The following is a 13,149-nucleotide window of genomic DNA, read 5'->3' as shown; positions in this document are numbered from 1 at the left end:
GATCCTCGCTCTGGCCACATCCGCCAATTTTCTGCTTGCAGCTGAGCTACCAAGTCTCGTAGCTGTGTGAGCTCTTCCTCCATAATGAACCAGAGTATTTAAATATCACTTTATAAAAAAACCAGAAGTCACCTGGGGAAGAGCGCCCCAACCCCAGGAAAGATTTCTCTAGCCAATGAGAAGATTACACTGGCTACCAAAGCCCACAGACTCGTTATTTAAAGGCAGAGGTGAGACAAAGGAAGTTTATAATGCAAAGTTTATTAAGAGAAACTACTAAAACATAACTAAAAGATTAAAAAGCACCTAGGGTAGCAGGGGTGAGAGGGTAAAATAATTAATTAAAACACTTTATTACCAAACGATGATTAAAACGACATACTCCCTACCACAATGCTACCCTAAAACAAGCACAATATGTTAAAAGAAGCAACTAGACAAAATGGTGGAGACCGGCCACTTGAGGAGGCAACCTACAGGGAGGAGTGCCCAAGGGTGCCACCAATTACTCACCCGTGTGATTTCACAGCAAACCTCACTCACACTAAACTCTAAAGGGTGCAATCTGCCTATGCCCGGTGTGTACACTCGCATGCATCGGGGAGGGGATTCCACCTCATGTGCCTAGCCTCTGAACAAGCGGCCGCACCTCCACTAAAACAATAAAAGAAAAGATAAAACGTTAAACAATCAATAAAAGATCAACATAAAACCAACACATCCCAAATCACTATACATTATAAAAGTAGTGCATAACAAACAAAACGGCATCTGACAAGACAGCAGCAGTCTAATGCACACCTGCAACAAGAGAGGGAAACAGTAGTCAGAGTCCACCCTACTATGCCACAGTATGATAAACAAAAGTCGCACTTACCACTCTCTAAGGGCAACTGAGTAGCTTTCCTTAAGAGATATGTGGAGCTCAACTGCCTAGTGCTGCAGCCACCTTAGATTGCCAAGACTGCCAAATGCCTTCTCTCAGTAGTGAAGCGCAGCTGTTTCTTATAGCCAGGTAATTGTCGGCTGAAAGGTGTGGATGTCAGTGGTGCGTTTAGGGACATCATGTAACATCCTAACCCAAAATCTACTTCACTACAATCAGAACCATCAAACTCAGATATAAATTTTATCCCTCAAAATTGAAATAAAGCTGATTCTTCTGTCCTCACACACCCAGGATCTGAAGATCTTCTCTTACATTTTTTTCAGTATTACAGTACACTACAGTACTTTAATCCATAGTTCCTGATTAATGAGGAGTTACTGAAGTACAAGCTTTTAAAAAAGATGTTACTGTCTTTACAGATGTGGCAAGAGACTGAAAACATGCTGTTGTTTGCACATATTTAATATTCAGCTCTGCACAGGAGCTGAAGCAGCGTGCAGCCTGTTGCTTTTACAGTATAATACTTGTAATAAAAGTACAGTAACAGTAATTAGTGACTGAGTAGCCCGGGGTGTTTCTCTTGATTTCTTTAGTAAATTCATTCACCTGCACAGATTAGCTAAACGAACCCCGACAGCCGAGTGCTCATTTTAGCTAGCTAGGTCTCAGGACCTAAGGACGGTAGTTACGGATTAGCTTACAAACACGTTTAACTTACCGAAAAAGTGCAGCGGGGCCTCGGGTCCTTCTGTCGGGTAGTCCAGTTTACTGAAGAACACCTCAGGCTGTCAGGTTAAAACAGGCGGTCGTGTTTTCATAACGTAAACGCTGGTCCTCCTCTCAGAGCCTACGCTCTATCTGCTATTCCCGAACAGAGATACGCAAGTTTCTCCGTGACTGCAGCTGCCAGTCAAAGCTGCTATGATGACGTTTCACCCCAATTTAACATCACCGCGGTAGGAATTAGAATCAAACTTATGGGAAAGGATACCCCTTGGACATCAATCAGCATGATGAGAACTATTGATAACAAAAGAAAGAATCTTTGGAAAAAAATTATCTGAGGAGAATAAATTTATTTTAGTCTGACCCCAGTCCCATCCGCTAACATGGAGGAGGCGGGGTTTATGACCTATACTGCAGCCAGACACCAGGGGGCGATAGAGATGTTTTGGCTTCAGTTTTGGGGAGCTGTCGCGTCGTCCATGTTTTCTACAGTCAATGGTGCCCCCCATTTCCCTGTTAATGCAATACCTGGCAAAACTTTGCTAGACCCGCCCCTACACAGTTACCAGCTGTCAGCTACATAGAAAAGGATCCTGGTGTTGTTTGTCTCTCAGAAACAGTTCATAACTTCCCTTCAACTCATTCATGTCACCTAAAAGGTAAACCTGTTTCTCCATCACCTGTTCAGCTCTGATGATTCAGTAAGGACATCTCCTGGTTTCATCTTCATGTTTCCCTCTCACCACAAACCGATATCATGACCAGCAGCTTTTACAGCTGTGGCTCCAGCAAACATCAGCTGATACTAGAAAGTAATATTAAATAAATTCTAACAACAGCTGATCAAGCTTAAACGTACTGCTGTTGTTTGGCGCAACATCCGCTGGTTTCCTCTTTCTGGCACAGAGAGAAAACCCGATCAGCTGATCATTGATCAGTTTCATGATTGAATTAGCAATTTTCTAGCTGAAGTCGTACGGGACAAATCGCGTTCCTTTTCATCTCAACTTTAAAGTTCGACCTCCTCGGCTGTAATTGGTTCAGCCCAGAGTCGATCATGACCAATTGGCCAATCCACCACCATTCATTTATACCGTTAAAAAAAGAAAAGTAATAAAACCCCATCGGCCATAAAAACGAAAAATCACGAGCGGCCCACCGGGCAAATGCCCGGTATGCCCGATGGCCAGTCCAGCCCTGGCCTCGATTTTGCTGACCTGTGGCCTGATAACCACCTTACCGATGACATGGCCCAGGTATTCTGTCTCAGCAACAGCGAAGACACACTTTGACAGATTCACCATCAACCCAGCTGAGTGTAGGTGGTCCAGAACAGTGTTGGGTTTTAATTTTAATAAATTAATATATATACATGTGTGTATATAAGAAAAAAACACCCAGCACGCCCCTGCGGGCGGTTTATCCTTCAAGCTCGGGTCCTCTACCAGAGGCCTGGGAGCTTGAGGGTCCTGCGCAGTATCTTAGCTGTTCCCAGGACTGCGCTCTTCTGGACAGAGATCTCCGATGTTGTTCCCGGGATCTGCTGGAGCCTCTCGCCTAGCTTGGGAGTCACCGCACCTAGTGCTCCGATTACCACGGGGACCACCGTTACCTTCACCCTCCACATCCTCTCGAGCTCTTCTCTGAGCCCTTGGTATTTCTCCAGTTTCTCGTGTTCCCTCTTCCTGATATTGCTGTCATTCGGAACCGCTACATCGATCACTACAGCCGTCTTCTTCTGTTTGTCTACCACCACTATGTCCGGTTGGTTAGCCACCACCATTTTGTCCGTCTGCATCTGGAAGTCCCACAGGATCTTAGCTTGGTCATTCTCCATCACCCTTGGGGGCATCTCCCATTTTGACCTCGGGACTTCCAGGTTATACTCGGCACAGATGTTCCTGTACACTATGCCGGCCACTTGGTTATGGCGTTCCATGTATGCCTTGCCTGCTAGCATCTTGCACCCTGCTGTTATGTGCTGGATTGTCTCTGGGGCATCTTTACACAGCCTGCACCTGGGGTCTTGCCTGGTGTGATAGACCCCAGCCTCTATGGATCTTGTGCTCAGAGCTTGTTCTTGTGCTGCCATGATTAGTGCCTCTGTGCTGTCTTTCAGTCCAGCTTTGTCCAGCCACTGGTAGGATTTCTGGATATCAGCCACCTCCTCTATCTGCCGGTGGTACATACCGTGCAGGGGCCTGTCCTTCCATGATGGTTCCTCGCCTTCCTCCTCTTTCTTGGGTTTCTGCTGCCTGAGGTATTCACTGAGCACGCTGTCAGTTGGGGCCATCTTCGTGATGTATTCGTGGATGTTTCTTGTCTCATCCTGGACTGTGGTGCTGACACTCACCAGTCCCCGGCCCCTTCCTTCCGCTTAGCGTACAGCCTCAGGGTGCTGGACTTGGGGTGAAACCCTCCATGCATGGTAAGGAGCTTTCTTGTCTTTATGTCAGTGGCTTCTATCTCCTCCTTTGGCCAGCCTATTACCCCAGCAGGGTACCTGATCACGGGCAGGGCGTAGGTGTTGATGGCCCGGATCTTGTTCTTACCGTTCAGCTGACTCCTCAGGACTTGCCTGACCCTCTGCAGGTACTTGGTGGTTGCAGCTTTCCTGGCGGTCTCTTCATGGTTCCCATTCGCTTGCGGGATCCCCAGGTACTTGTAACTGTCCTCTATGTCTGCAATGTTGCCTTCTGGTAGTTCAATCCCCTCAGTTCTGACTACCTTCCCTCTCTTTGTTACCATCCGACTACACTTCTCCAGTCCGAATGACATTCCAATGTCATTGCTGTATAGCCTGGTAGTGTGTATCAGTGAATCGATGTCTCGTTCACTCTTGGCATACAGCTTGATGTCATCCATGTACAGGAGGTGGCTGACAACCGCTCCGTTCCGTAGTCGGTATCCGTAGCCAGTCTTGTTAATGATCTCACTGAGGGGGTTCAGGCCTATGCAGAACAGCAGTGGGGACAGAGCATCTCCTTGGTAGATCCCGCACTTGATGGTGACTTGTGCTATGGGCTTGGAGTTGGCCTCTAGTGTTGTACGCCACATCCCCATTGAGTTCCTGATGAAGGCTCTTAGGGTCCTGTTGATCTTATACAATTCTAGGCATTCCAGTATCCAGCTGTGGGGCATTGAGTCATAGGCCTTCTTGTAATCAATCCAGGCTGTGCACGGGTTGGTCAGTCTGGTCTTGCAGTCTCGGCTGACTGTTCTGTCTACCAGTAGCTGGTGTTTTGTGCCTCTGGTATTCTTGCCAATCCCTTTCTGTGCCCCGCTCATGTATTGACCCATGTGCCTGTTCATCTTAGCCGATATGATGCCTGACAGGAGCTTCCATGTAGTACTGAGGCAGGTTATTGGTCGGTAGTTGGATGGGACCGGTCCCTTCTTGGGGTCCTTGGGGATCAGGACCGTCCGACCTTCGGTTAGCCATTCCGGGTGTCTCTCGTTAACTAGCAGCTGGTTCATTTGTGCTGCCAGACGCTCGTGGAGTGCAGTCAGCTTCTTCAGCCAGTAGGCGTGAACCATGTCGGGGCCTGGTGCTGTCCAATTCTTCATACTGGAGACCCTTTCTTGGATGTCTGCCACTGTGATGGTTACTGGACCCTGTTCAGGGAGGTCGCTATGGTCTGCCCTCAGATCCACTAGCCACTGAGCATTGCCGTTATGGGTTGTGTCTTTCTCCCATATGCTCTTCCAGTATTGCTCCGTCTCCAGCCTTGGTGGTGCTGTTCTGTTATTATTGTTCCCTTGCCACTGAGAGTACACCTTTGCTGGTTCTGTGGAGAACAGCTGGTTTATTCTCCTGCCTTCTATCTCTCTGGTGTACCTCCTCAAGCGGCTGGCCAAGGCTGTGAGTCTTTGCTTGGCAGTTTCCAAGGCCTCAGGTATGGACAGCTTGTTGTATTTCTTATGCACCTTCTTTGTTGCGCCTTTCTGCAACTCCGTTAGTTGGCTAACCTCCCTTCGTGCTACTTTGATCTTGCCCTCTAGCCTCCTTCTCCATGGAGGGTATTCAATTCAATTCAATTCAATTTTATTTATATAGCGCCAAATCACAACAAAAGTCGCCTCAAGGCGCTTTATATTGTACAGTAGATAGCACAATAATAAATACAGAGAAAAACCCAACAATCATATGACCCCCTATGAGCAAGCACTTTGGCGACAGTGGGAAGGAAAAACTCCCTTTTAACAGGAAGAAACCTCCGGCAGAACCAGGCTCAGGGAGGGGCGGCCATCTGCTGCGACCGGTTGGGGTGAAAGAAGGAAAACAGGATGAAAGACATGCTGTGGAAGAGAGACAGAGATTAATAACAGATATGATTCGATGCAGAGAGGTCTATTAGCACATAGTGAGTGAGAAAGGTGACTGGAAGGGAAAAACTCAATGCATCATGGGAATCCCCGGCAGCCTACGTCTATTGCAGCATAACTAAGGGAGGATTCAGGGTCACCTGGTCCAGCCCTAACTATATGCTTTAGCAAAAAGGAAAGTTTTAAGCCTAATCTTGAAAGTAGAGATAGTGTCTGTCTCCCGAATCCAAACTGGAAGTTGGTTCCACAGAAGAGGGGCCTGAAAACTGAAGGCTCTGCCTCCCATTCTACTTTTAAATACTCTAGGAACAACAAGTAGGCCTGCAGTGCAAGAGCGAAGTGCTCTAATAGGGTGATATGGTAGTACAAGGTCATTAAGATAAGATGGGGCCTGATTATTTAAGACCTTGTATGTGAGGAGCAGGATTTTGAATTCAATTCTGGATTTAACAGGAAGCCAATGAAGGGAAGCCAAAACAGGAGAAATATGCTCTCTCTTTCTAGTCCCTGTCAGTACTCTTGCTGCAGCATTTTGGATTAGCTGAAGGCTTTTCAGCGAGTTTTTAGGACTTCCTGATAATAGTGAATTACAGTAGTCCAGCCTGGAAGTAATAAATGCATGAACTAGTTTTTCAGCATCACTCTGAGACAGGATATTTCTAATTTTAGAGATGTTGCGCAAATGGAAGAAAGCAGTCTTACATATTTGTTTAATATGTGCGTTGAAGGACATGTCCTGGTCAAATGACTCCAAGGTTTCTCACAGTGTTACTGGAGGCCAAGGTAATGCCATCCAGAGTAAGAATCTGCTTAGATACCATATTTCTAAGATTTTCAGGGCCGAGTACAATAACCTCAGTTTTATCTGAATTAAGAAGCAGAAAGTTAGCGGCCATCCAGGTCTTTATGTCTTTAAGACATTCCTGCAGTTTAACTAATTGGTGTGTGTTACCTGGCTTCATGGATAGATAGAGCTGCGTGTCATCTGCATAGCAGTGAAAATTTATGCTATGTCTTCTAATGATGTTGCCTAGGGGAAGCATGTATAATGTAAATAGAATTGGTCCTAGCACTGAACCCTGTGGAACACCATAATTGACCTTAGTGTCTGAAGAGGACTCTCCATTTACATGTACAAATTGGAGTCTATTAGATAGATATGATACAAACCACTGCAGTGCAGTACCTGTAATACCTACAGCATGTTCTAATCGCTCTAATAGGATATTATGGTCAACAGTATCGAATGCAGCACTGAGGTCTAGCAGGACAAGCACAGAGATGAGTCCACTGTCAGAGGCCATAAGAAGATCATTTGTAACCTTCACTAAAGCTGTTTCTGTGCTGTGCTGAGCTCTGAAACCTGACTGAAACGCTTCAAATAAGCCATTCCTCTGCAGATGATCAGTTAGCTGTTTGACAACTACTCTTTCAAGGAGTTTTGATATGAAAGGAAGGTTGGAGATTGGCCTATAATTAGCTAAGACAGCTGGGTCTAGAGATGGCTTTTTAAGTAAAGGTTTAACTACAGCCACCTTGAAGGCCTGTGGTACATAGCCGATTATTAGAGATAGGTTGATCATATTTAAGATCGAAGAATTAATTAATGGCAGGACTTCTTTGAGCAGTTTTGTAGGAATGGGGTCTAAAAGACACGTTGATGGTTTGGAGGAATTAATTATTGAAGTTAACTCAGAAAGATCAATTGGAGAAAAAGAGTCTAACTTAACATTGATGGTACTAAGAGTAGCTGTAGATAATATTACATCTGTGGGATGATTATTGGTAATTTTTTCTCTAATGATAAAAATTTTATTTGTGAAGAAGTTCATGAAGTCATTACTAGTTAACGTTAAAGGGATGGTTGGCTCAGTAGAGCTCTGACTTTTTGTCAGCCTGGCTACAGTGCTGAAGAGAATCTTAATTCTCACCAGCAGGAAATAGATTTTTCCCACAATTATATTATATACACACACACACACACACATTAGGGGTGCAACAATACGGTATTGAACCGTTCGATACAGTGCTTTCGGTTCGGTACGCATATGTATCGAACAATACAAAATTTTAAATTTATTTTATCAACTTTTCTTCTGACGATGCTGTCTGTGTTGAGAGCTCAGTGGTGGTGCGACTACCCCGCCTAGGCTGCACTGTCGAGCGCAGATCCACTGAGCGCAACGCAAGCTAGTAGGACAGAAGCTAAAGCTCATTGCAACATGGCAACTGTCTCAACGCTACCCAAAATTGAACCTCCCCCTGATGGACAAAAGTAAAACAGTATGTCGGATGTGCCACGCAATGCTCAATTACATTGGTGGGAACTAGTGCGTTAGCGCAGTTAGCTCGTTAACGTTTTGACGCCGTCCAGCCCCACACACGGGGCGATCCGCGGTAACTCATTAACGGAGATTTATGCGTTATGCTGTTAACGTCATTTTAATGAGATTAACGCACTAGTGGGAACACAACGAATATGACTGCACATTTACGCCGACATCATCCTAGTGCACAGACAAGTGGAAGCAGACAAAAACGACAAGCACGCATGCTACAAACTTTACCCAAGTCATTTAGACAGCCGTTAGCACATGATTCTCCTTATGGGGACCTGATATGTTTAATATGCTGCTGAGAATAAAGCCCAGAAGAAGCGTATAGTATAGCTTTTATTTTGGAAAGAGCCATCTCTCTGTATTAAACTCTCTTTTCCAAATCTCAGTGATTTTTTCCAACAACAAACCTTGGATTACCCCAGAAATTAAAGCCGTCCTCAAGCAGAAGAGGAGGGCCTTCAAATCCAAAGACAAAGAGGAGTTGAAAAGGGTGCAGAGAGAGCTGAGGGGACTGATAAGGAATGGGAAGGACAGCTACAGGCAGAAGATGGAGAACCAGCTTCAGCAAAACAACGGTGGTGAAGTCTGGAGAGGCCTCAGAACCATCTCAGGCCACAAACATCAGAACTCTCTGCCTGGGAGGGATGTGAGGTGGGCAAATGAACTGAATCATTTCTTCAACAGATTTGATTCAGCCATGAGGCAGTCTCCAACATCGGCTGCAGACTAACCCACCCCCACTGCTGCTGTTCCACCTCTGACACCTCAGACACTTCAGACACTTCACACCTCCTCTACTCACCCTGCTCACTACTCCCCACCCCCAACAACAGCATCCAATACACACTCAACACAAGGCCCCAGCCTGTCTCTCTCAACCACCCAGGTTAGGAGGGAACTGAGGAGGATTAAAGCCAAGAAAACAGCGGGTCCAGATGGCATCAGCTCGAGGGTCGTCAGGTCCTGCGCGGACCAACTGTGTGGGGTGATGGAGCACCTCTTCAACCTGAGCCTGAGGCTGGGGAGAGTCTCACAGCTCTGCCAAAGACTTCACGCCCCAAGGACCTCAACAGCTACAGGCCGGTGGCTCTAACATCCCACCCGATGAAGACCCTGGAGCGGTTGGTCCTGGCTCAGCTTCGGCACCTGGTGAGCTCATCACTGGACCCACTTCAGTTTGCCTACCAGCCTGGCATTGGAGCGGATGATGCCGTCATTCACCTCCTACATCGTTCCCTCGCTCACCTGGAGACCGCTGGGAGCACTGTGAGAATCATGTTCTTTGATTTCTCCAGTGCCTTCAACACTATTCTTCCCAAGGTCTTGAAGGACAAGCTGGAGAACTCAGGAGTGGACCATCATCTCACAGCATGGATACTGGACTACCTCACCGACCGACCACAGTATGTGAGGACTCTGAACAGTTCTGGCTCCGTTCCTCTTCACCATCTACACTGCAGACTTCTCCCACAACTCCACCCAGTGCTTCCTGCAGAAGTTCTCTGATGACTCTGCAATAGTCGGCCTCATCACTGATGGGGACGACAAGGAGTAAAGAGGACTGACTCAAGACTTTGTGGACTGGTGCCAGCTGAACTACCTCCAGATCAACGCCAGTAAAACCAAGGAGCTGGTGGTACACTTCCGCAGGCACAAACATCCTCCACTGCAACCACTGAACATCCAAGGTATGGACATCGAGGCTGTGGACAGCTACAGGTACCTTGGTGTTCATCTGAACAACAAACTGGACTGGACTCATAACTCAGACGCCCTCTACAGGAAAGGGCAGAGCAGGCTGTACCTGCTGCGGAGACTCAGGTCGTTTGGAGTGGAGGGCCCACTCCTGAAGACCTTCTATGACTCTGTGGTGGCCTCAGCCATCTTTTATGGTGTGGTCTGCTGGGGCAGCAACATCTCTGCCGGGGACAGGAAGAGACTGAACAGGCTGATCCGAAGGGCCAGCTCTGTTCTAGGATGCCCTCTGGACCCAGTGGAGGTGGTGAGTGACAGGAGAATGGTGGCTAAGCTGTCATCCCTGATGGACAACATCTCCCACCCCATGCAGGAGACTCTGACAGCACTGAGCAGCTCCTTCAGTGGGAGACTGCGGCACCCACGGTGTGGGATGGAGAGACTTCGCAGGTCTTTCCTCCCCACTGCTCTCAGACTCCACAACAAAGACTTCAACTGATCTAACACAAACACATCCACACATGTGCAATAACACTAAGTGCAATACTCTTTTTCTGAGTTGTATAAAAGTTGTATTTTTACTCAGTTGTATAAAGCGTTTGCATTCTATTTTTATCCTATTGTATATTTTACTATATTTATTCTACTGTATATAGTATTTTATTTTATTCTATTCTTTACAGTTGTGTACAGTATTCTATTCTTATTGTATTCTAATTTTTTTTTAAAAAAGAAAAGAAAAAAATTATTTGCCAACATTTCTTTTAACAGTATAAAGATTCTTTATGACTGCACACTATGCGAGTAGCACGTTATAGTGAAGATGACCTCACTTAAAGCAGGAAATGACATTGTCACGCAAAAACCTCGTTCAGTCGTGGTCATGTGACCTGGTATTTTGAACCAAGCTTCCGAGCAGTGTTTTTAAACATCTGTGCTTCACAAGTTCCACTCAGTGCCGAAACATTTGTTTTGAGCTTCCCATCCCCAGTAAACAGGTGTGTTTACAGGTTGTAGCTGCAGAAGCCTCCTATTGGCCAGTTTGCTTGCAAATTGACTCCATTTGATCGGTATGTAACTAATCTTTTTACTGTAAATGCTTTTTCTACTATGCATTACAGGAAGTCTGGGCCTGAGTGGGTGGTTTGAAAGCTTTACAGTGCTGCTTTGCATTTTTTTGCCTTCTTGTTTGATGTGTCTGCAACACTCTTGTTCAGGTTTTTAGAAAAGCCTTTGAGCCCTATGTGGAATATATGGAAGCATCATAATGTACTGAATTATCAAATTAGAGCAGTGGTATGTATAATAATTTGTAATAGTATTATGAAATTATTCATTTGTTTTGTGTTTGTGTAACCGCTAAGACTGGTGGATCTAAAGCTTCACCACAAAGTCCGTTCACATACAAGAAGAAGGGGAGTGAGTGAGTCAGCGCTCAGGGCACAGAGACTAAATCGGCCTTAAACACACCATTTATTTCCATGGAAAACAGACACAACCAGAATTACAAATACAGTTTAAAATCCCCCTATACAATAAAAAGAGCATTCTCAATACGCTTAAAACCCTGCTGGCAGAAATAACTATACACTATCAAAACAAATGCTAAACAAATGTTTCCCATATGCTAAAATTCCCCCCACAGTCTCATAATCCCACGGTCCAGCCACACTTGGGCAAATGTTCCTTATCTGCAAAAGAAACAGGAGAGGAATTCCTCTTCCGGGATGGAAATCACGCAAGCCAGAAGACCAAGGAGGGGGCCCCCATCGCAGGCCTGTCTCCTCGTGACGGCACGGCACGTCACTGCACAGTCCAGCCCCACTCCACACCTGAACACGGCCTCCCTTGTAGCACCGCCAGATGCAGGCAGAGTGACACCCCTGCCCTGCTGTGGATTTCACGCATCGCCTCCCACTGTCGCTATTCCTGCCGTCGGGACTGGATGGCCATGTTCTGCTGGCCGGTCCGTCGCCAAACGACTTGTGGCACCCCACAGACAGGCAGCAGGTCCTTCGACACATGCTGGCTTACACGCGTTTCTGTTCCTCCTGCTTACGTTTGGTGCGTCTCATCCCCTGTCTCTGCGCTCACTATCCCCTTTAACAAGTCAGTTTGGCGGCTGATAGGCCACCTCGGGGAACGCCCCCACCTCCACAGGTGCCAACTATTGTCCACCTAGTCCACAGTGGATTAAAAGAATATTGTGCAACAACACTAAAACACACAATATAAATATCAGGATAAAACCATGCAAATAAAATCTATACTCTATGTACCAATACACAGTATGATAAAACATAAAAACACAAATTTCCACTGTGTGACATTTGTACATTTGGTTTCTGAATGTTTGATATGTAGATTTGCTTCTGTGTTACATCGAGTTGGTGATTTTTCTGTACATGTCCTCATCTGGCATCCCATTCACCCTCTGGTAAGATACAGCTGTGAATTTACATGTACAATTGATTAATTGATTCTTTTCATGTGATATTTTAAATATCTCTCAATAAACTGTTTTACACTGAACCACATCTCTGTCTGAAGTATAGTGGACCTGGGATCCTTCTTGATAATTATTATAGTTTCTAACTAAATATTCTCTGGGTGAAATTCCCAGGATAGCGTAGTCAGATTTTCCCTATGATTGTAAACACTTTAGAGCTCCTGCGCCACCATTCTAGTGTGACATGTGTGACATCACTGGTTCCTTGCTCTCTTCCTCATTGTTCTCACCTCCTTGTGCTCTCACATTGTCTGTAATGTAATGTTTCTCCATAGTTCACAGTAACAAACTGTCCAGCTGTTCTGTCCACTCTCCTGCCACCAATTAGATGGCATGTCCTGTTTAAACAACTGATTAACATCTGCACAAGTAAATGGTCACAACAGTACTGCAGACAGACAAACTCATAAATCTCTACTTAGACAACTGGAAGATTTTCTTCATATTTTCCTGTTTGTTCGCAAAGCAAACTTCTGTCATTCCTTTGTTTTTCTTACTGCAGTGGTTGGAGTGGTTTCCACAACTAATCGAATCAGTTTCGATCACTTTGATTCACCTGAACACCCTGACAGTAGAGCTGGGCGATATATCGAGTTTTTTTTAAAATATCGATATATTTTTATACGAGATATAAGATGTGACAATATCCTTTATATCGATATAGT

The sequence above is a fragment of the Oreochromis niloticus genome, linkage group LG23 (genome assembly GCF_001858045.2).
Source record: "Oreochromis niloticus isolate F11D_XX linkage group LG23, O_niloticus_UMD_NMBU, whole genome shotgun sequence".
In the NCBI taxonomy this organism is placed as follows: Eukaryota; Metazoa; Chordata; class Actinopteri; order Cichliformes; family Cichlidae; genus Oreochromis; species Oreochromis niloticus.
This window is presented reverse-complemented; position numbering follows the sequence as displayed.